Source organism: Oryctolagus cuniculus, chromosome 10 (genome assembly GCF_964237555.1).
Source record: "Oryctolagus cuniculus chromosome 10, mOryCun1.1, whole genome shotgun sequence".
Classification (NCBI taxonomy): Eukaryota; Metazoa; Chordata; class Mammalia; order Lagomorpha; family Leporidae; genus Oryctolagus; species Oryctolagus cuniculus.
In genome coordinates, this window is record NC_091441.1 from 123,376,098 (window position 1) to 123,400,171 (window position 24,074).

The following is a 24,074-nucleotide window of genomic DNA, read 5'->3' on the forward strand; positions in this document are numbered from 1 at the left end:
CTGTAGGACTCAGTGCACTGGGGTACTGTGTACAGTGACTGCTGTGGCCGTACTAATCACTACACTGGGAACACTATGCATAGTGAGTGCTGTGACGTGAACTCAGTGCACTGGGGGTTCTGTGTACAGGGAGTGCTGTGATGGTAGGACTCAGTGCATTGGGAGTACTGTGCACAGTGATTGCTGTGACTGTGGGACTCAGTGCCCTGGGAGCACTGTGCACAGTGAGTGCTGTGACTATGGGACTCAGTGTCCTGGGAGTACTGTGTACAGTGAATACTATGACTGTGGGACTCAGTGCACTGGGAGTACTGTGTACAGTGAGTGCTGTGACTGTAGGACTCAGTGCACTGGGAGTACTGTGTACAGTGAGTGCTGTGACTATGGGACTCAGTGCCCTGGGAATACTGTGCACAGTGAGTGCTGTGACTGTGGACTCAGTGCACTCGGAGAATGGCGCACAGTGAGTGCTGTGACTGTGGGACTAAGTGCCCTGGGAGCACTGTGCACAGTGAGTGCTGTGACTATGGGACTCAGTGCACTGGGAGTACTGTGTACAGTGAGTGCTGTGACTATGGGACTCAGTGCCCTGGGAGCACTGTGCACAGTGAGTGCTGTGACTATGGGACTCAGTGCCCTGGGAGCACTGTGCACAGTGAGTGCTGTGACTGTAGGACTCAGTGCCCTGGGAGTACTGTGCACAGTGAGTGCTGTGACTGTGAGACTCAGTGTCCTGGGAGTACTGTGTACAGTGAGTACTATGACTGTGGTACTCAGTGCACTGGGAGCACTGTGCACAGTGAGTGCTGTGACTGTAGGACTCAGTGCCCTGGGAGTACTGTGCACAGTGAGTGCTGTGACTGTGAGACTCAGTGTCCTGGGAGTACTGTGTACAGTGAGTACTATGACTGTGGTACTCAGTGCACTGGGAGCACTGTGCACAGTGAGTGCTGTGACTGTGAGACTCAGTGTCCTGGGAGTACTGTGTACAGTGAGTACTATGTGGGACTCAGTGCCCTGGGAGCACTGTGCACAGTGAGTGCTGTGACTGTGAGACTCAGTGCACTGGGAGCACTGTGTACAGTGAGTGCTGTGACTGTGGGACTCAGTGCACTGGGAGTACTGTGCACAGTGAGTGCTGTGACTGTGGACTCAGTGCCCTGGGAGTACTGTCCTCAGTGCTGTGACCTTAATACTTGCTACCGTGGGAACATACAGTGAACTGCTTTGCTCAAGTTTGCACAGACCATTTATTAAGATAGACAGTATCCTCCCTGAGGGACAAGAATCAATGTGTTTTATTTTATCCTGTCACACACAGCGGTCTTAAAACAGTATTGAGTTAAAAGATAAGCCAATACCTTCAAATATCTGTAAACTGAGGAACTAATTTCCATAAATAGGAAGCAAGCAAACCCAAAGGAAGTTAGAATTTGTGATTTGAATGAAAAGGAAAAAGCTGCCTTTCAAAATTAGTGGAATACAAATAAAGCAGTGTTCTAAACTCCTATGTTAAGTAGTAAAGTCAGTTTCACACGGATGACCCCACTGTCCACCTCACACAGCTGCAGTAGGCAGAGCAAAGTATAGCCTCAGCAGCAGATGAAGGTGACAGTGTGGTCAGAGCATAGAGAAGAAAACGGAGTAAGATCACCAAGACGAACGCTTGGGCCTCGCCAGTGCTGATTCTGTTTAATGAGGGAATATCATTTAATAGCATCAGAAACATGGAATGATGAATGATTTGACAGCATGGACGGATCTGGACAGTGAGCGCTCAAGCCACTGTTAGAGAACACAGATGAGGTCTGCACGGATGTGCATGATCGCAGGAACGCACATGGCCGGAATTTCCGGTCTCCTAGATCTGCCTTGGCGTTGATGAAACTCTTCTGAATCCCCAACTGGATTTTTAAAAGTATTTATTTATTCGTTTTTAAATTTCACAGTTTCAACATTTTGCTATATTTGCACCATAGGTAAATGCTATATACCTGTATGTTCTCATACTGTATGTTCTCAAAGTTGGGCTGTTAATATCACATAACATGGAATTCATGATGAGGATCCTAAGGTGAGGACAGAAAGTTAGTTTATTGTGTAGAGGGTGTAATTCAGAGAAGTCAACATTATGACTACCTGTATACCACTTAGTAGGACATCTGCCCACTTTTATATTCTGTGTATTAACTTCCACGTACGAGAAAATAACGTGGACTGTGTCTTGCTGTATCCGGATTATTTCACTTAGCATAATGATACGCAGTTTCATTTGTTTTGTTGTAGATGTCAGGATGCTGTTTTTATGACTAATACATTTATATATATATATAGGAAATGTATAAATATGCATATATATACACACATCTATATAGCTCAGTCATAACAATGAAAATGACTATAATCACGTTTTCCTTTATCTAGCCATCAGTTTATGGACATCTAGGTGATTGCATGTTTCGGCTGTTGTGAACTGGGCTCCAAGAAACACAGCAGTGCAGCTGTCTTTCATAGGCTGACGTCACGTCCTTTGGATGTCGTCCCAGAAGGGGGTTAGCTGGGTCCCATCGTAAATCTATTTATAGCCTTTTAAAGGAATCTCCTAAATTGCTTGTAAAAATTATAAAAGTATTCTAAACTTTACATGGAAATGGAAAGGCTGACAAAACTTGAGACACAAAACAGAGTTGAAAACCTTAGAGGAGTGGATTTTAAGGCTCATTAAAATGACAGGGAGCTGGGCAGTGGTGCAGTAAAATGATGAGCAGGTAAAGAAACAGAATGGGTTCAGGAAGCCACAGAGCCATGCCCATGGGCTGCTTGATTCTGATCACCACACTAAGGGACGTCAGTGGGGCAGTGATCATCGTCTCAGCTAAGTGCTGAACAACCGGGTAGCTGTTTGCCACCAGGCACTCAGCCATGCCCAGAACTCAGTCCACGTCGTGTGCAGAGTAAAACCACACCACCCAGAACAGGACGGAGGCGTCAGCTCTGTGTGTGCCAGCTCACAGAGCGTGAGTAGAAGAAATGTCAGAGAAATTTCATATTGATTGGGTTTGGCAAAGACCTCTTAAACATGACACCAGCAGAACAAAGTGAAGACAGTCATGTGTTTGACTTCATTATGTTTTTTTTTTTTTTAAGATTAATTTAATTTATTTGAAAGAGTAGACTGGCATCACGGCTCACTTGGCTAATCCTCCGCCTGTGGTGCCAGCACCCTGGGTTCTAGTCCCAGCTGGGGTGCTGGATTCTGTCCCGGTTGCTCCTCTTCCAGTACAGCTCTCTGCTGTGGCCGCATGGGAGACCAGGAGGAAGCACCTGGCTCCTGGCTTCAGATCGGCGCAGTGCGCTGGCTGCGGCACGCTGGCTGTAGCGGCCATTTGGAGGGTGAACCAATGGAAAAGGAAGACCTTTCTCTCTGTCTCTCTCTCTCTCTCTCACTGTCTAAATCTGCCTGTACAAAAAGAAAAAGAAAAAAAAAAAGACTTGCAGAGAGAGCTAGAGACAGAGATAGAGGTCTTTCATCTGCGGTTTCACTCCCCAGATGGCTGCAGTGACCAGAGCTGTGCGGATCCAAAGCCACGAGCTTCCTTTGGGTCTCCCACGTGGGTGCAGGGCCCAAGGACTTGGGCATCTTCCACTGCCTTCCCAGGCCATAGCAGAGAGCTGGATCAGAAGAGGAGTAGCCAGGACTAGAACCAGCGTCCATATGGGATGCCTTCCCAGGCCATAGCAGAGAGCTGGATCAGAAGAGGAGCAGCTGGGACTAGAACCAGCGTCCATATGGGATGCCAGCACAGCTCTTCAGGTCAGGGTCTTAACCCGCTGCGTCACAGCACAGGCCCCTTCATTATGTTGTTAAAACCTTTGTGGTAAAGATACTGCTAGAAAAATGAAAAGACAAGCTGTGGTCTGCTAGCAAACAGACTCGTAAGTGTAGCACATCAAGGACTTCTATCAGCAGAGAATAAAAAGAGAAACAGTAGAAACTACACTAAGAAGAGATGCAGATGACAAATAGTGCATTAAACCTTTCCCAGCGTCACTTGTCATGAGGCAGATACAGCTGAAACCACGGAAACCTGCATTTTGCCACCTAAGCAGACCACAGCAAGTGCTGACGAAGACGTGGAAGAATTGGGAGTCTCGGACCGTGTTGTTGGGCATATAAACGGGTCTCACTGTTTGGAAAGTGACTTGACAGGGACTCAGACCTTGAATGATATTTATGCCAAATGACACAGACATTCTGCTACTTCTTGCCCCGCAGAATGAAGCACATGTCCATACAGAGACCTGCAGATGCATGTCACAGCAGCCTCACAGGAGCCCCTCTGTCCATCCACAGAGCCTGGGTAAGAGAATTGTGGTTTCTTCAGACATGAGGATGTGCCTTAGCGGCAAGCATGAATGAACCATCTATGCAGTAACTTGAGTGGACTGAAATAAGCACGTTGAGTGTAGAAAATCCTGCTAAAGACAAGCATATACCCTGTGGCTCTCTTTGTGTGATATTTCAGAAAGGAAAAGTGAACTTCGGTGACAGGAACCAGCAGCGTTTGCCTGGTGAGAGGGGAAGGAGGTGACAGTGGAAGGGGCAGTTTGGGGTGTGGCTGCCACGTGCGTGATTGTGATCGAGGAGAGCGTGGCTGTAGACACACGTCCACGCACATGAGTCGCAGCAGTGTGTGGTGTGCTGATCACACCTCCGGACATCTGGACGCAGTTTGCAGGCAGGTGTGTGAACAGCGTCCGGAGTTCGTAGCTCTGTACTGCAGGCTCAGCTCCCTACTGGTAATGCTGATTGTTCATAGTAATAGTGAGGAAATACCACTCTTTCATTCTCCACATACAGCGGGTCCCTGCTACCTGCCAGGCCCCACTCTCGTTTCCAAGGTCTGTAGCCTCGTGAATAGTGTGTTCACTGGAAGGTACAAAATCACGGAAGAGTAAGAATGGCCACCATGCGTGAGCTGTAGAGGACAGAGGCAGAACGGGGGAGGCGCCTGCATCACAGTGACCAGCGCAAGGCTCGCCTGGAGACGCCATTTTGGTGAGCCCGGAGGTCTGAGAACACCACTTCACAGACACAGCAGGTGTTGGGCTGTCCAGTCTTGAGGCGCAAGGAGAATCAGCGATGTGTGCCCAGGCATCAGGAGGTCACCGTGACAGTGATCCCAAGTCCAAACTCACTGTTGCACTTCACGTGTGCTCTCCAAACTGCTCTTACTATTATTAGGGACCCTGGGTGATTTCTTCCTGAGAAACCCTTCAAGCGTCAGAAATCACTGTGAACAACTATGAAAAAAAGACCCCGAATCTTCAGAATATGGATGAAGAGAAATAGGCCTATCTTGAATCGTTTTTGACACATTTTGGTTTGTGATCTTAATTTCAGCTTGAAATGAAGGTGCTGTCATAGAAGGCAGGTTCCTCTGGAACCTGTGCCTCACCTGCTGGATTTCTGCAGCTCACCAGTGCTCACGCCAGAGAGAATGAAGGTGGATGAGGAAGGGCCGAGAAGCAAGGTTGGGGGAGAGAGCGTAGGAGCTCCAGGCGCCACGTTAGAGGAGCTGGTGCACTGTGAGATGCATTTCAGTGCCGTCTGTAACGTTGCCTTGCTTCGACTTTCCCAGAAGTGGGAGACAAAGCCACAGGTGCACATCACAGTGCCTGTGCTCCCTACCAACACAAAGGAAGCGTCCAGAAAACTCCAGGCGTCAGTGCTCGTGGGAATAGCCACACATCCTTCATTTGTGCACGTGCTGCATGGAAGGCGAGGATTCTAAAATCACTTGCCAGCCTCTTAAGGCACAACTCAGGGATGCCAGGCGATCCTCGCGGCCCAAAGGCTGCCTCCCAGGGGCGGAAGGGCTGGTTATGAATGCGCGGTGCAGTAGCGGGGCCGCAGGTCTGTGGCACCGGCGTGGATGGCTTCAAAGGCGATGGGAAGATGCACGAAAATGGGGCACTCCCTCATAGAGGAATGGGACCACAGGGTGGGTCACTTCTAAAATCTACCGAGTGAGTCTGCGTTCAGCAAAGCTGTTTCTTGAATATTTTCCAAATGTACAGCTGCTGCACCAGGGTGAGAAGGCCATTGCCAAAGGCACAGCCTGGGCCACCTGTCCCTGTCAGCTCCACCGGGGGCAGCATCTCGGCATTCCCACCCAGCTTGGGCTGAGCCCTCGACCAGCTGGAGGACAGGGACGAGTGTGACGTCCTCTGAGGCAGGACCCTGGCACAGCTCCTGTGGAGGAGGGCTCACGGGCTCCGCCCAGTAATGCACGAGGTACTGTGAGGACCCCGTGTGGCATCTTGCTGTCAGTGGTGAAGCCACACAGGTGGGAGCTGTGGGCTTAGCCCTAGAGCCCAGTGCCCTTGCGTGCTGTGCCATTGCACCACTGTAGGAAAGAGGTTTTGTCTCCAGTGTGCACGCTGCCATGGCTTACTCCCCAGGCACAGTGGCAGGAGCCAAGAGTTGGCCATCACATCCATCTTCCACTGTCTCCCTCAGAGCTGGATTTCTGTCACAGATAAAAATGTCCCAGGTATCCCACAGCATGTGTTTGGGAAGGGCTGGGTGGTTTGTGAAGTAAAAACCTTCCCGAAGTGTGGGGAGCAACTCGGACTAGACTAAGTTACTGGAATTAAGACTTATTCTATGCATCTGCTCTCCCACAATATGGCGCTGAGAAGGGAGAAACAGCTTCTACACAGCTGCCTCCAGTTCAACCAATAAACTGTAGGACCTACTCCTGATTGGAGGAGAGCAGCGTACTCGGCGTGTGGGTAGCAGAGTTGGGATTGGTGGAAGAGGACTATAAAGGAGGAGAGAGACAACATGCACCGGGAACATCTAAGAGGAACACCTGTGCAGCCCCCGAGAGAGCCGGCCGGCGGTGTGCCACTCCCCCCGCGGAAGTGGGGAATGTGGCAGGGGGAACCGCCCTTCCATGGAGGTGGAAGGGTCGGTAGCCAACCCGGGAAGAACCAGCAGCAAACCCGGGGAGGGCCGAGCAGACGAAAGAACAACGCAGAATCCTGTGTCGTTCCTCCACGAAGACGGGGAGCGACACCGAAGATGCATCACGCCTGTGAGCGCAGCTGGACAGTGAACAGATACAACTCAGTGTAGCGGGCCACAGAAAGGGGGCGGGAGCCCAGGAAGTGGTAAAGCCAGGAGATCACTGGGATTGGCTGTAAGAGGCCGTCACGGCGGGAACTTGGGCTGAGCCCCAGAGATTAAGGCTGGGAAGAAATTGTGCTGAGCATCAATAAGCATTCTTACGTTGCTAGAAACAGATGTTTCACTTCAGTACAGGTGTCAGGGTGTGGGGGAGGACAGGTGAGGCGTGAGGAGTCTGCGTCAGAACTCCCAAGCATGCGGCAGTGCACCTGCCTCTGTGTCCTCTGCACCACATCTCTGCTCGTGGACTTGCCGCCGCACTTCATTCATGGGAGCGCGTGTTCGTGGACTTGCTGCCACACTTCATTCGTGGGAGTGCGTTTTTGTGGACTTGCCGTTGTACTTCATTTGTGGGAGTGCTTGTTTGTGGACTTGCTGCCACACTTCATTCATGGGAGTGAGTGTTCGTGGACTTGCCGCCACACTTCATTCGTGGGAGTGTGTATTTGTGGACTTGCCACTGCACTTCATTCATGGGAGTGCGTGTTCGTGGACTTGCCGCCGCACTTCATTTGGGGGAGCGCGTGTTTGTGAACTTGCTGTCACGCTTCATTCGTGTGAGCGCGTGTTCTTGCTGTGACACTTCATTTGTGTGAGCGTGTGTTTGTGGACTTGCCATCACGTTTCATTCATGTATGGGTGTTCGTGGACTTGCCGTCATACTTCATTCATGTGAACACATGTTCGTGGACTTGCCGTCATGCTTCATTCATGTGAACACATGTTCGTGGACTTGCCATCATGCTTCATTCATGTGAACACGTGTTCGTGGACTTGCTGTCTCACTTCATTCGTGTGAACACGTGTTCGTGGACTTGCTGTCGCACTTCATTCGTGGGAGCGCGTTGAGCATCTGTGCTCGAGTCTGAGATCATAGCCAGCGTCTTGCCATGAGCCAAGGCAGGAGGTCACAGCAAGCTGTCGAGGAAGAAGAGCAGGTCCAGAACAGCCCTGCTGTGCCTGCGGCCTGGGTGCTGTGACCCGGACCTGGGTGCTGTGACCCGGACCTGGGTGCTGTGACTGTCACATGGGTGCTTTTGCCATTTCATTGGTGCTGTGACCCTGACCTGGGTGCTGTGACCCTGACCTGGGTGCTGTGACCCGGACCTGGGTGCTGTGACTGTCACATGGGTGCTTTTACCATGACATTGGTGCTGTGACTGTGACCTGGGTGCTGTGACCCTGACCTGGGTGCTGTGACAGTGACCTGAGTGCTGTGACTGTCACATGGGTGCTTTTACCATGATATTGGTGCTGTGCCTGTGACCTGGGTGCTGTGACCCTAACCTGGGCATGGGTGCTGTGCCTGTGGCCTGGGTGCTGTGACCCTGACCTGGGTGCTGTGACTGTGACCTGGGAATGGGTGCTGTGATTGTGACTTGGGTGCTGTGACCGTGACCTGGGCATGGGTGCTGTGACCATGACCTGGGTGCTGTGACCATCACGTGGGTGCTGGTACTGTGGCATGGGTGCTGTGAGCGTGCCCTGGGTGCTGTGACTGTGACCTGGGTGCTGTGACCGTCACCTGAGTGCTGTGCCCATGACCTGGGTGCTGTGTCCGTGACCTGGGTGCTATGACCTTGACCTGGGTGCTGTGATGTGACCTGGGTGCTGTGACCGTCACCTGAGTGCTGTGCCCATGACCTGGGTGCTGTGTCCGTGACCTGGGTGCTATGACCTTGACCTGGGTGCTGTGATGTGACCTGGGTGCTATGACCGTGACCTGGGTGCTGTGACTGCAACCTGAGTGCTGTGCCCGTGACCTGGGTGCTGTGCCCGTGACCTGGGTGCTGTGACCATGACCTGGGTGCTGTGCCCGTGACCTGGGTGCTGTGATCATTACCTGGGTGCTGTGATCATTACCTGGGTGCTGTGACTGTAACCTGAGTGCTGTGACCGTCACCTGGGAGCTGTGACCGTCACCTGGGTGCTGTGCCCGTGAACTGGGTGCTGTGCCCATGACCTGGGTGCTGTGACCGTGACCTGGCCCCAAGCTGATATGGAGCCGCGGGCTGAGTGCAATGTTTTTTTTTTCCTTAATACATTTAAAGGCAATAAGAACTGCGTGTATTCATGGGGTACAGTGTGATATTTTAATGCATGTAAACTGCGTATAAGACCCAATCAGGAAAATAAACACATCCATCACCTCCAGTGTGTATTAGCCCTTTGTGCTGGGAACACTCAGCTATTTTGAGCTATGTAATGAACTGTCGTGAGCCCTCATTACCCTGCTGTGCTGTAGGCCATTAGATGTGGCTCCTCCCCTGCGCTGCACTGCATAACCATGCTCTCCCCTCATCTCCTACCTCCCCCGCTTTCCAGCCTCCGCGAATCCTGTCGCACTCTCCGCGTCTACATTAGCGTTTCAAGCTTTCACATGTGTGTGAGAACATACAGTATTTGTCCTCCTGTGCTTGGCCTGTTGCACTTAGCTCAGTACCCTCCAGTTCTCTCCACGCTGCTGCAAGGGGTGTTTCTGTGTTTGGGGATTTCTGCGTGTGTTCTGTGTTTTGAGATAAACGATATTCTGTTGTACACGTGCACAAGGCTGTCTGCACTTGTTTGCCCGCAGATGGGCACCTGGGCTGGTTCTGTGCTGTAGCAGCTGTAGACGCTGCTCAGTGGACAAGGGAGGACCGGCATCGGCAGCCTGGGTTCCTTTCTGGTCGACATCTGCCCGGTTGTGTGACGCTGCTGCTTCCTCATGGGGTGGTCCCAGGTCCAGTTTTGTGTTGTTTAGGTTCCGTAAGTCATGCGCTAATTACTTCTCCACCAGTGGTGTCGCACGGTCCCCTTTCTCCCTGTCCTTTCCAGCATCTGTTATTTTTTGTGATTTTGATGATAGCCATTTTTCACTGTGGTGAGACAATATCTCACTATATTTTTGATTTGCATTTCCCTGATGATTAGAGCTACTTAGCATTATTTCATGTACTTGGTAAGTATTTGTGTGCCTTCTTTTGAGACAGATCTTTTCACATCATTTGCTCATTTTTAAATCAAAAATCTTCCCCCCGACCCCGCAGTTGGGTTCAGTTCCTTACATATTGTGCATACTAACCCCTTGTCTTAGCTCTTGAACCCTTTGCTATGCAGATGGTTTTGGTCTGTTGTAATCCAGGTTGCCAACATTTGCTTTGCTTGTCTTGCTTTGGGGATCATGTCCAAAACATCTTTGCCTAGATCAGTATCCTGACGCATTTTCCTTGTGTTTTCCTCGGGTAGGGTAGTTGTTTCAATTCTCGCACTTAAGTGTTGGATCCATTTCCAGTTGACTTGCGTATCAGTGAGAGATGGGGTCTAGTTCCATCTTCTGCATGTGGACATCCGGCTTCCCAGGGCTGCTGTTGAAGAGGGGTCCTGTCTCCTGTGTGTTCTTGGAGTCCTTGTTGATACTTGCTTAGCTGAAGATAATAGGGAGAGAGACAAATACAGGGGTTTTCCCGTTCACTGTGACCCTCACATCCTGACTCATAACCACAGTGTACTGCACATGACCACTAAGGCACCTGCTCTTTAGGTAACCCAAGAAAAGCTGCGGACTGCCCTGCCGTGTGGCCCATTTACAGCAGGGGTGGGAAACCATTTTGCGGCCAGGTGCCGTCTGGATACTTATGACATTATTCACAGGCCATACAAAATTATCGGTTATAGACTAGTCTGTTGTATGTTTATTAAATTTTTTTTTTGGACAGGCAGAGTGGATAGTGAGAGAGAAAAACAGAGAGAAAGGTCTTCCTTTGCCGTTGGTTCACCCTCCAATGGCCGCCGTGGCTGGCGCGCTGCGGCCGGCGCACTGTGCTAATCCGAAGGCAGGAGCCAGGTACTTCTCCTGGTCTCCCATGGGGTGCAGGGCCCAAGCACTTGGGCCATCCTCCTCTGCCTTCCCGGGCCACAGCAGAGAGCTGGCCTGGAAGAGGGGCAACCAGGACAGAATCAGGTGCCCTGACCAGGACTAGAACCTGGTGTGCCGGCACCGCTAGGTGGAGGATTAGCCTAGTGAGCCACGACGCCGGCCCTGTTTATTAAATTTTGAGTCCTGCCTGCATTTGCCTAACCAGAGCCAGACCAAATGATTCCCAAGGCCGGTTGTTCCACACCCATGATTGACAGGGCAGTTTCCATAGGAAAACTGTGTTTAGGTGGTCAACAAAAGCAACATGGTCACGTAAGCAACATAAATATAGTTTTCTGGCCATAGGGCTGTTTGTGATAGAGGAATCTATGGAAATGTAGCCTTATTAAAAATAAGGTTCATTAAAAAATTGCCAGCTTCTAGCTGATTGTCTGAGAGAGGCCGCAGCTGAATGCTGGCCCTGCCCTCACTGCCCGTCAGTCTGCAGGGGCATCTTGCTCACCGCAGGGAGAACAGCATCCACGGTGGGCTGTGTGTGGTGTGAGTTACCCATGGAGAACCTAAGTGTGAGGCACGAAGGGCTAAACACGCAGTCCAGCGCAGCCCCGGCAGCCTGACCCAGTCAGCATGGGGTTGATCCAAGAGCCGCGATGCTCCGTGCAAGTCGCTTTCACCAACAAAGAAAGTGTCTGGAGCGGTGGCACCTGCACTGGTCGTGGAGTTCGGTAATGAGGGCTGGGGGCAGTAGGCTTCTCTGAGCTGGTCCTGCCCTCTGTCAGGGAGGCAGTAGGCTATGGGAGACACACATCTCCTTACCCTGTCCTGCAGCCAAGCCTGGAAGGCAGGCACAGGGCTTCCTTTATGCATTTTCTCCTGGGAGGAACTTCTCTCCTGACAGCACGTTGGCAGGGCAGAGAAAGACGATGTTGCTTCCCTACACGGGTCCCACTCCAGGGACAGAGGTGTAGCAGCCGTGATGGGGCTGCCTTCAGGGCCCAGGCCCAGGAGGCAGGTACTGCTGGGATGGACGCTGGGAGCGGGCGTGGTCTGCAGGAAACGTGTCTTAGTGACCTCAGTGTGTGCTGTTCAAAGGACAACAGCGGGACGCGCGATTTTCTTCTTCCCGTTCCCAGTTAGGGCCCTGTGGTCACATGTGAGTGACCTGCGGCCAGATCACGGGAGAAGCCCGGCGAGAGGGCCAGGGTGGGGGTGGTGTGCCTGCCCTTGTGCCTTCGGGAGTTTCACACCTGTGCAGCCTCAGTGCCAGGCCTTGGATGTCAGTCCAGCGCTGCCAGGAGGCCTAGAGCAGTCAGTGGCAGATGCAGGACAAAAGCTGAGGGCCAGCAGCCAAGTGCTTGTTTGCAACCTCCGTTTTCTCTAAGACACTACACCTTGGTGCTGTCAGTCAGACACGACTGAGCCGGCGGCACAGACGGGGGATGCGCCAGGCGTGCCTTGCCCTGCGTCTCCCACCCCTCGTGTGTCCTGGGCAGCTGGCTTCCCAGCTGAGCAGCCGTTGTGTGTGTTCACGAGCGTTGTCTCAGGGAGGACCCGGCGGCGATAGCTCGGGGCACACCCTTCCACACCAGGAGACGCCAGGACCGAAGCCATGTTGGCGGCGAGTGCCAGCTTCAGGGCCCCACTTGTCTTGTCCACTGCTACCCTCAAGGGCCTAGAGTGCACGTGGTGCGTCCCAGGCCGCCAGGCAGTCAGTGGTGATCATTTATTAAGTGACCAGTCCACCAGCCACTGTCAAGGACAGAGTGAATTGAATGGTCCTTCAGTGGACTGCAGGCGTGTGGCTTTTCCTAACCTTAACGCTAATTCCTTTGTAACCTAGACCCACAACGTCACTCCCTAGGACTTCAGTGTCTTCATCTGTGAAAGACGAGGTTTGGCCGCGACCTTTCTGTGTCAGTTGTAGGTAAATTGTCTGTGATCTTGTCAGGCAGATGAAATGTATAGGCACACAGAGAAGTCGTGGCTGAAAGAAAGCAAACCACAGCTGCAGACATTCAGCACAAGGTTCAGAACTCACAGGCCCCAAGCAGCTCAGGGGGAGACCACCCTCTGAGTCCCAGCTCCAGATTCTTGGGGAAGAATCGGCCTCCAATCAGTTCTCCACACGTGGACCAGAGACAGAGTTGGGCAGATGGCAGATGCCTCTCTCAAGAACAACCCTCCAACCCGAGGTCACAGCCGGGGGCGCACAGGGGAGGGGCTGCTTCAGAGCACGGCCAGGTGCCCTGTCCTGTGCAGGTACGGCTGCAGGGTAGAATCCTGCCCGTGTGCCCGTGCGCCCGTGTGCCCACCCACACCAGCCTGCTCTGCAGCGCGGTCCTCAGTGCTACAGAGAACGGAAATGAAATCACCCGACTGACGAGGAAGAATTATAACCTGAAGTTATAAACAGTCTAAGCACAAGGATTATCATTCCACTGATTATCAAGGAAATGAGCCTTGGCATTAAATAATCCAAAACACCTGATAATGCAAAGATGGCACATATTTGTCTGTGGGAATGCATTAATTTCTTTTAGAAACAGATTGAGCCTTTTAAGTGTTTGCTGGGGCTGATATTAAAATCAGCCTGCATTCCCTAAACACACATCAGTTGCTGGAACAGAGTGAGATCACATGTGTGCTTGGAGGCAAAGAGAAATCAGCCTGAGATTAGACCAGCTCTGAATTATTCATACATGGGTAATTGACAAATGATTGGCAACTGGCAGTTGACTGACAAATAACCTTTGCATGTACTTAAGCAACTTCCTGTGTGGAGACGTGGATCAGTGTCTGTCAGAGCCCACTGCTTCTGCCACCTGGGGAGACCGGGAATGGAGCCCTGGAGGAAGTAATGGGATTGAGGAGTCCTGTTGGAGGGTGCATCAGCTTGCTAATGCCACACGGCTTTGACGCCAGGAATCCACTGCCCAGGCCTTGGAGGCAGGCGGTGGGACTGGGTGTCTGCAGGCTCAGCTCTCTCTGATCCTGTGGGAGGGGTCTGTGGTCAGACCCCTGACTGCCCTGGGCTGGCAGGGTGGCAGGGGCCCTCTCCATCCCATCTCTTCACCTCCCATAGTGCATTTCTCTGTGTGCAGTCTCCCCCTTCGTTATGCACGTGGGCATCCTGGGTTAGGCCCACCCTGGGGATCTCATTGTGGTTGGTTTGTAATGAGGTCTGTAAAGACCACATCTTCCAATCGGGCCACACAGTGAGGTGCTGGGGGTTAGGGCCCCGCTTTGTCGTTTTGGGAGGGACAAAACCCAGTCTGTCACGGAGGTAATTGTGAGTGACAGGTGTGACTGCGAGGTGTGTGCGCACTGCAGGACATGCGTGGTGTCGTCTGTACACCCTGCCACCGATTGAGTAGGACATGTCTGCCCCAAACTCAGACAGATATGTGAACCCTGATGTCTTGGTGTTCATGGTTGATGGATTCAAGGTGGAGGTTTGCTCTAATTATGAGAGGTGGGTCTCTTGGGAGCTGTGGGACATTGGGGTGGCTCGTTGGAGGGTTGCTCTTGAGAGAGGTTTCATTACTTGAGCTCAAGTACTGTGGATCCACTTTCTCCTCTTCCTGCAAACCATCAGATGGTTTTTCTGCACCTCCCAGGGCAGCTGTCCTCAGATACAGAGCTATGGGGCTGTCTGATCCTGCCTCAGGTACAGGGCTATGGGTCTGTCTGATCCTGCCTCAGGTACAGGGCTACGGGGCTGTCTGATCCTGCCTCAGGTACAGGGCTACGGGGCTGTCTGATCCTGCCTCAGGTACAGGGCTACGGGGCTGCCTGATCCTGCCTCAGGTACAGGGCTACGGGGCTGCCTGATCCTGCCTCAGGTACAGGGCTGCGGGGCTGCCTGATCCTGCCTCAGGTACAGGGCTACGGGGCTGCCTGATCCTGCCTCAGGTACAGGGCTGCGGGGCTGCCTGATCCTGCCTCAGGTACAGGGCTACGGGGCTGCCTGATCCTGCCTCAGGTACAGGGCTGCGGGGCTGCCTGATCCTGCCTCAGGTACAGGGCTACGGGGCTGCCTGATCCTGCCTCAGGTACAGGGCTGCGGGGCTGCCTGATCCTGCCTCAGGTACAGGGCTACGGGGCTGTCTGATCCTTAGCATTATACAGTTTCCAAACTGGAAGCAGAATAAACTTTTTTTTTCCTCAAGAATCTCCTCTGAGGTATTCTAGTTAAAGCAATAAAAAGTAGATTGATGCAGTATGTGAAAAGCAAACTTGCAGCTTAAGACATCAAAACAAACTTTTAGAATGGGACAAGGAAGTTCACATATAATTGACTGACTAATGAAGTATGCCGAATTCGTGTAGCTGCAGTGTTCAGAAAAGGAGACCCCCCCGGTATCGTGGGTACTGAGAACTTCCGTTGCCTCTTGGGGCTGTTTGTCCTTGGTCCCCAGAGCTGGGTGTGTGGAGACACCCACGTGTGTCCCCGGGGGTGACTGCCCCTGGTCCCCAGAGCTGGGTCTGTGAGGCGACACCCATGTGTGCCCCCCAGGGGTGACTACTCCTAGTCCCCAGAGCTGCATGTGAGGTGACACCCACGTGTGCCCCCCAGGGGTGACTACTCCTAGTCCCCAGAGCTGGGTGTGTGGAGACACCCACGTGTATCCCCGGGGGTGACTGCCCCTGGTCCCCAGAGCTGGGTCTGTGAGGCGACACCCATGTGTGCCCCAGGGGTGACTACTCCTGGTCCCCAGAGCTGCATGTGAGGCGACACCCACGTGTGCAGGAGTTGATGCCCATGCTGCATCCTGTCCCCCCACATTGCTGTCTCCTCTGCTGACATAGGAATGCCCTTCCTGCCTCCTCTCGCCTCTCCTGTCCTCCTCTCCATCCTGTTCACCTTCACACTCAAACTTATTTTTCAGATTTGAGCCCTGGCGACTGCAGCTGCCCCCCTGACAGGAGGCCTTCCATCCAGTCCCCCATTCCCCTCTGAGGACTCACCTGAGCGCCGTGAGCAGGTAGATGTCTGCTGCTTTTCCTGACTCTGATTGCTTTAAAATTGAGGATCACGTTTTATTTATTCATATCTCCAAGGTTCAGCATCCTATTTGCAGAATGAATAAAATAGTCAAAATGTAATTCCAAAAATAATGTATTCTGCTAGAACACTAGGGATGCAAACATCTCATTCACTTAAGAGTCAGAGTATCGTCCTGGCTGGTGGAACCCCGCGCTCCAGCTGCCATGCGTGCCTGGCAGCTCACACGGGAGAACAGCGCACAGACGCTGCGTGCCACATCCGGGCCCTGGCTCTGCAGGTGCGCCTGAGGGAAGGCGGGTGAACTGCTCTGTGTTCTCAGGCGTGTTGTGTTCTCCAGAGTGAAGGAAAAGCCGAGAATCTTCCAAACCAGAGTTCCTCAGTGAGAAGGTCGGAGTTTGTGTCTGGGTGTTGGCGTGCGGCCTGACGTGTCCTCAGAAAGGCTCGGGAGAGGGGCGCTGGCCCGGTTCCTTGCGGGCCTGTCCTGGACCGTCGGGGTCCCCCGTCAGTGCCTGCGGCGACTCAGGTTAGGGCCAGGCTGTGAGTTTCGCTGTTGGTGAGATCACGCGGGCTTTCACAAGTCTCTGCAAGCCTGCAGCTGCATGCAGCCTCAGTTCTCTGAAACGTTATCTCGACAGGAAATTTGTGGACACGGGCGCCGTCGGTCACAGGCAGAGCAATTGGGAGAAGCCGTGTGGATACACTGGGGATTTGCTTCCTGGTCAGGGTCGTCCCTGAGACCTCGCAGTGTTTCCTGTGGCCCAGGCAAACCCACCGTGGCACGGTAACAGCGCCGTGACCTCCGGCGGAGGACACACAAGTGGCAGGGACTTTCTGACTTGACGGTGTTTCAGTGCTGGCAACTGGTTTGTTGGTAAAGCTGTTCCATACATGATGGTCTCACTGCATCCTCACTCTGAGTTCTTGTCCTATTAACATGATATTTTCCTACTTTTGAATTTAATTTTTTAATGAAACTATGCGTCTACAGTGATAAAATGGCTTTCAGATTGAGCCACACAGCAAACCCAGTGCATTGCTGCTTCTAACAGAAGCATCCAAATAAAGAGGTTTGAGGATTAAATTTACGTCAGGGAAATGCAAACAGATTAAAAGCAGAGAGGGATCTAATAACATCAAGGAACATGGAATTTGTGACACGGTTCATAAAATGGGAAGGAAGAGTAGATTATACAGTGTGTGTGTGTGTGTGTGTGTGTGTAAACTTCCACACAGGAAAGAAAATGTGTAATTTGGTGCATTTCACTTGGAGTAAAGATCTCGAATTCCATTCCTTCTTTTGTTTTTAAGATCTGTTTGTTTATTTGGATGGCCGAGTGACAGATAGAAAGATGTTCTGTCTGCTGGTTCATTCCACCAGCCCGTGCGGGTGCGCGCTGAAGCCAGGAGTCAGAACTCCATCTGAGTCTCCCATGTGGGTGGCAGGGGCCCAAGGCATTGCCGTCTTCTCCTGCTCCCCCAAGTCCATGTGCAGGGAGCTGGATCAGAAACAAGAGCACTGGGGCTCAAACCAGCGCTCCGATGTGGGATGCCGACATGGCAAGTGGTGCCCTAACCTGCTGCACCACAGCGCTGGCCCAGCTCTGTTCATTCTGATGCAGATGCCAGAGCAGCACTGTCTTCTGTGACTGGGTTACACGCCCCTGTGTGTGCTCATGTCTGTGTGTGTGTGTGCTCATGTCTGTGTGTGTGCTCATGTCTGTGTGTGTGTGTGTGTGTGCTCACTGTCTTCCATCACTGGGTAACTAGCATTCCCCTCTGTGTGTGTGTGTGCATATGTGTGTGTCTCTCTGTGTGTGGGTTCATGTGTATGTGTGTACACCTGTTGCAGTTGATTTCTCAACAATGTTGCAGTAGATTCCTTTCTGAGAGGAGGAGTGTGGTGGGGGCAGAGGGCGGAGTCACCACACAGACCCCGGGAGGCGGGTGAAAGCGGGCTTGAGGCGAGCAGCCCGCAGACTCATTTATATGAGTTAGTACAACAGCTTATATAGCCAAGAGCAGCCAATCCGGTCAAGGGACGGTCTATGCCCCAACCAGTCACAGCCTGTTGCCAGGCAGTTTGCAAAGCCATCCAATCACAGCCTGTTGCCAGTCAGGCTCTTGTCGCCAGGCAGTTTCTGAAACCATCCAATCACAGCATGCCGTCAGTCAGGCTCTGTTGTCATGTGGTTTCCTCTGTTGTCATGTGGTTTCCGAAGCCATCCAATCACGGCCTGTTGCCAGGCAGTTTCTGTTGTCAGCGGCCATCTTGGCATGACCTTTTCACCTCAGTGGCCATCTTGGCATGAACTTTTCACCTCATTCCACCACATAGACCCACTGTTTTCTATGACTTGGTAACATTCACCTGTGTGTGTGTGTGCTCATGTATATGTGTGTGTGTGCTCATGTGTTTGTGTGTACTTATGTATGTGTGTGTGCATCCACTGATTGCTATGACTGGGTAACACTCCCTTGTGTGTCTCTGTGTGTGTGTGCTCATGTCTATGTGTGTGTGTGTGTGCTTATGTCTGTGTATGTGCTCAGGTCTATGTGTGTGTATGTGTGTTCATGTGTGTATGTGTGTTCATGTGTGTGTGTGCTCATGTCTGTGTGTGTGCTTATGTCTGTGTATGTGCTCGTGTCTATGTGTGTTTATGTATGTTCATGTGTGTATGTGTGTTCATATGTGTGTGCTCATGTCTATGTGTGTATGTGTGTTCATGTGTGTATGTGTGTCCGTGTGTGTGTGCGCTCATGTCTATGTGTGTGTATGTGTGTTCAGGTGTGTGTTCATGTGTGTGTATGTGTGTTCATGTGCGTATGTGTGTTCACGTGTGTGCTCGTGTCTATGTGTGTTCATGTGTGTATGTGTGTCCGTGTGTGTGTGTGTGCTCATGTCTATGTGAGTGCTTCCTTTGCCCATTCCTTTACCCATTTCCATGCCTCCTTTACCCATTTGTCCATTCACAGGCGTCCAGTTGATCCTTTACCTCTGTTACTGTAGTACAATTGCAGTACACGTGGGGGTGCAGGTAGCTCTTCCGTGTGCTGGTTTCATTTCCTGTGCGCACGCTCTCAGAAGTGGGATAGCTGCACCAGTGTTTTATGGTAAGACTGCAGGTAAAAGGGAGTATTTACAACGTACAGACTTGACAGTCTCAGGAAGATAAACAGTAAATGCCAGAGAAGACCATGCAGTTTTTGTCTCCAGTACAGATTTTTCTTAAACTTGACTGAGATCTGTAGTGACAGAGACAGACTGAGAGACCAGGTCATCAGCAGCTGTGCGGAAGTAACTGGGGCAGGAGTGGCGAACAGTGTCTTCTCTTGAATTATTCCATGGAAGGAAGCCACGGGGCAGGTGCCCGCCGAGAGCTTGTCTGAGTGGAAAATGCTCCCTTTGACACCAGCAACACCGTCTTAGACACTGAACATGAGTACAGACGGCAGGGGGTGACGTTCTCTTGAATTGGGAATGATGAAGCCACTCTAAGCGTCGCAGTCCATGCACTGCCCCACGCTGGCTCAGCTCCCAAAGCACCTGCTGTAATGTGAACTGAGTACCAAGTGACATAGGCACATGACAAGTTCTCTCTTCTTAAAACCAGTGGGGCCGCCAGGGTATTCCTTAGACCTGTTCTGAGTGTTGTAGAATGTTGTGCTTGAAGCCCAGGTGCAGACTGACGGCTCCGAGAATGCAGGTGACCACCAGGCCGGTGGACGATGGCAGGAAACTGGGAAGACTGCCCTTGGAGAGCCCGGGGACTGAGTGCTGTCACTCAGTGACCTCACCTCTGCTGTCCTCACCTGTAAGGCGAGAAGGTTCAGGTGGATAAAAACGACGCCCCCAGTAGAGGGCACTCAGCCTCACTGCAGGTGTTGAGGTGCAGGCTCCGGTGCGGGGCATGGAGCTGGGGAAGAGAGCCTGCTCCTGGGTGTCCAAGGATCAAGTCACCTCCAGCTGACTTCTGACCGCTCTGCACAGAGCAGCGGCATGGCCAGGAGGGGATGCCGCGAGAGACCTGTGCCCAGGCTCCTGGCCTCTGAGTGGGGCCCTCGCGGTCCCTTCCCAGTAGGCTGAGCTGAGGATGACATGGGGCAAGAAGGGTGAAGCCCAGCTCACACTCACTTTTCCCTTGTTCTTTAACTGGAGCACAGAAGAGTCGAGGTGGAAGTTAATGGCATTTGGACTAAGCGCACCTGTGTTGTGTGTGTGACAGTGTGGTGCCGCTGAACTCTGCAGGTAGCTGTGACCTCAGCCTGCGATTCCTGGGTCAGCATGGGAGCCACTGTGGTCCCAGCACCTAGATCAGCCTGCATTGCAAGACTCTTTTCTAAATGGTGTTTGTGAAGTTTCCAGGGCAGCATTTTTCTGAGTTTTAAACTTCTTTCATGTGGTTTTAAACATGAAAATAGTCAAACGTCATCCATCATTTATTTTCCCTTGCTTGGGGCCATGTGAAATCACACACACATGAAAACCCTGGAAAGTAGCTTGAATTGATACCTGTCACTCACCACAGCCACCGCGTCACTGCGCCCGGCACCGTGTTGATTACCAGTGCCCTCGGTGCCAGCGAAGGCCAGCGGGTTCTGAACACAGCCCTTCGACATGTGAGCCTTCAAGGTTAATTTGGCCTTCATTACCCTATTTTTAAATTAGAGTTCATTTTCATACTGAAGTTATTCTTGCCTTGATTGTGTAGCATAATGCATCCATTCTCATAAATGAAGAAGCTTTCTTATTTTTAAAATGTTAGAAATGTGAGATCGACCAAGAGATCACAGGGGAGGGCAGAGAACACTTGTGCTGTGCTGGCCATCTGTCGTTCTGGGAGCAGTCATCAGGAAGGATCTGCCAAGCAGTCAGGCTAACAAAGAGCCACAGAGGAGTCTGTGCACCTCCTGCGGCCCCTGTTCACCCTCAGGCCTGACGCCCATCCAGACCGAGAGCAGACAGGACACAGCCGACAACGGGCTGTGACGTTTCAGGGCCTGGAAGCCCTTACATCTGCAGACACACACCCTAGAACAGCACTCCCATAACACTTGGAGTGTGTGCAGAAACCTAAATATCATTATGGAAAAGGAACGGCGTCTGAATTATTTGATTATATCAGTTCTCCTCTCGAGTTTGTCCCAGGATAGGAAACATTATATTCTGTGTTCTTACAAAAAATTAAGATGTTAGCATTTATCCAAGCCACTAGGGAGCCGAGAGTGTTTATAAAACAAGCCATCGAAGGAGTACTTTACGAGGGTGGAGGAGAAACGCTTAAAATGAAAGTTAGTCAAGTCAGCTGCCGCTTCTGTGCCACAGAGATGAGAGCTGAAGAGTGTTTTCCAGATAATCTAAAGTAAAAAGTTGCTAATAAATAAATTCCTCTGTGTGTGTGTACATACACATCTAGATGGTGTTGGTGTGTGTATCTCAGAGTGTATGTGTGCATACTCATCTAGGTGGTGTTTGTGTGCATATCTCAGAGTGTGTGTGTACAAACACATCTAGGTGGTATTGGTGTGCATATCTGTGTGTGTGTGTGCATACTCATCTAGGTGTGTTGGTGTGCGTATCTGTGTGTGTGTGCATATTCATCTAGGTGGTGTTGGTGTGTGTATCTCTGTGTGTACATACACATCTAAGGTGGTGTTGATGTGTGTATCTCAGAGTGTGTGTGTGCATACTCATCTAGGTGGTGTTGATGTATCTCTGTGTGTGTGTGTATACACACCTAGGTGGTGTTTGTATCTCTGTGTGCATATCTTTGTGTGTGTGCATACTCATCTAGGTGGTGTTGGTGTGTGTACCTCTGTGTGTGTGTGCATACACATCTAGGTGGTGTTGGTGTGCGTATCTGTGTGTGTGCATATCTGTGTGTGCATACTCATCTAGGTGGTGTTGTGTGTATCTGTGTGTGTGCATACTCATCTAGGTGGTGTTGGTGTGTGTATCTCTGTGTGTGTGCATACACATCTAGGTGGTGTGTGTGTATCTCTGTGTGTGTGTGCATGCTCATCTAGGTGGTGTGTGTGTATCTCAGAGTGTGTGTGTGCTTGCTCATCTAGGTGGTGTTGGTGTATCTCTGTGTGTGTGTGCATACTCATCTAGGTGGTGTTGGTGTGTGTATCTGTGTGTGTGTGCATACTCATCTAGGTGTGTTTGTGTATCTGTGTGTGTGTGCATGCTCATCTAGGTGGTGTTGGTCTATCTCTGTGTGTGTGTGCATGCTCATCTAGGTGGTGTTGGTGTGTATATCTCTGTGTGTGTGTGCATGCTCATCTAGCTGTGTTGGAGTGTGTCTCAGAACATGCTGTGTGTTTTTCAGGAAGGGTGGGACTAGGCTCACCCATCCTGCCGCACTGCCGGGTCCTTGGTGCACTCGGTGCCCGGGATGGGAGGAGGAGCAGGGTCTGTGTGCTGAGAGCACCGCCCAGCTGTGTGCTTTGCGCTGCACACGCAGTGGACAGAGCCTGGCGCAGGAAGTCCTCACTGGGTGTGTTGTCCAGGGGACTCCCTGCCCCCTGTCTGTGCTTTGGTGCAGTGACTGCAGGGCGGCAGAGCCCCTGAGCATGCCCGGGCCCGTGACGGCCCCCGCCTGGCTGCCGTGTCCATCAGAGGCTTTTCACAAGGAGCCTGTTGCCACAGTCCTGCCGCAGGACAAGCAAGTCCCAGGCCCTTGGGCTGGGCCGCAGGGGCTGGGCCTGTGGGTGGGACTGAAGCCGCCATCCTCGTGGGAGTCGCCCTCCCTCCCCGTCTCTCTCAGTCAAGTGGAAGCTGCTTGAGGCCTCAAGGCTGTGGTGGAGACACCTAAGATGTCGCTTTGTTTTCTGGTGCGTGTGCACATGTGGCTTCCGTTGATAGAGAGCAGTTTTACTCCTCGTCCGCGTGCAGGCTGGCGAGACAGAGCCCAGCTGCAGGCAGGCGTACCTCTGCGAGTGTCCCTTCCTGAGGGGGCTGATGTGGGCGTTGGCCACGACGGGGTCCTGCGTCCTCCTGCCCACAGCCCACGTCATGCTCACACAGAAAGTGCAGCTGCTGCCTACCAGGGCGCTGAGTCAGCCCAGCATTGACTTTGGAGTCTGTGTGGAATGTCTCACCTTGGCCTTGTGTAGATCAGATCTGGGCCAGGCCCTGAGACAAATGCCCCAAACCCCGGGGTGTGAAATCAAACACATGTGCTTTCAGCGTGCAGTTGGGAGACCAGCATCAAGCAGGCATTCCATCCAGAAAGGAACCGTAGGCCAGCAGGAAGGAGTCCCAGGCCCTGGCTGACCTGAAACCCCACAGGGCACACCACACTGTACCTCAAGCCTGGGACCTCCTGGCCTCTGTGTGCCACCTGCTGGACACACTGGGGCCAGGTCAGGGCACAGGGCACAGCCCACACCACAGCTCTCCAGTGGAGTCTGCAGCCTGAAGCTCCTCCAGGTGGCTCTGTGTGCCTGGGGTCTTAGGGGCAGTCTTGTCCCATGGCTGCACGGGGCATTGGCCCTGTGAGGTCTGTGCTGTGGCCCTGAATGGTCACTCTCTGGGATCTAATTGCACCTTCTTTGCAGACTGTCCACCGTGGCCATGACTCCCTTACCTCCTCAGACACTTGGGACCTCCGTCCAGAAATGGAAACCGAGGGATGAGTGTGAGGCTGCTCATGTTCACACCCCAAAGTTGTCAAGCAGCTGTCCTGGAGCCCTGGTGGGGGCTGGGGAGTGGGGCCCAGATGCCTGCTTCTTGACAGCCCCTGAGGGAGAGGTGAGGCCCTGCGCATTTGAAACCGGCAGCCTTTAAACAAAGTGACGTGTCCAGTTCTTTTCTGTGACAACCATTAAGTTACTTGCATGTGGTCAGTAAATATCCTTAGAACATGCGCTCTGATGTTCCACAGGGACAGCCTGGGGCCACAGGCTGAAAAAGCAGTTAGTCTCTTTAATCCTGCAATCCCCAGGAAGTAACCACAGTATCCGAAAACTGGCTGCAACAGGTGTTTCTCACAGTTTGAGTAATGCGACTT

General features: G+C 52.1%; 1 long non-coding RNA gene across 2 annotated transcripts in view; it reads left to right on the plus strand.

The window, feature by feature from the left end:
- The window catches only part of LOC103352100 (uncharacterized), a 385,595-nt gene that overhangs the window by 247,635 nt on the left and 113,886 nt on the right, over positions 1-24,074 (plus strand). For both annotated transcript variants that reach the window (XR_011379691.1, XR_011379690.1), the window contains exon 2: positions 15,944-16,039. This is a non-coding gene — a long non-coding RNA (uncharacterized lncRNA). The remainder of the gene's footprint in view (positions 1-15,943; positions 16,040-24,074) is intronic.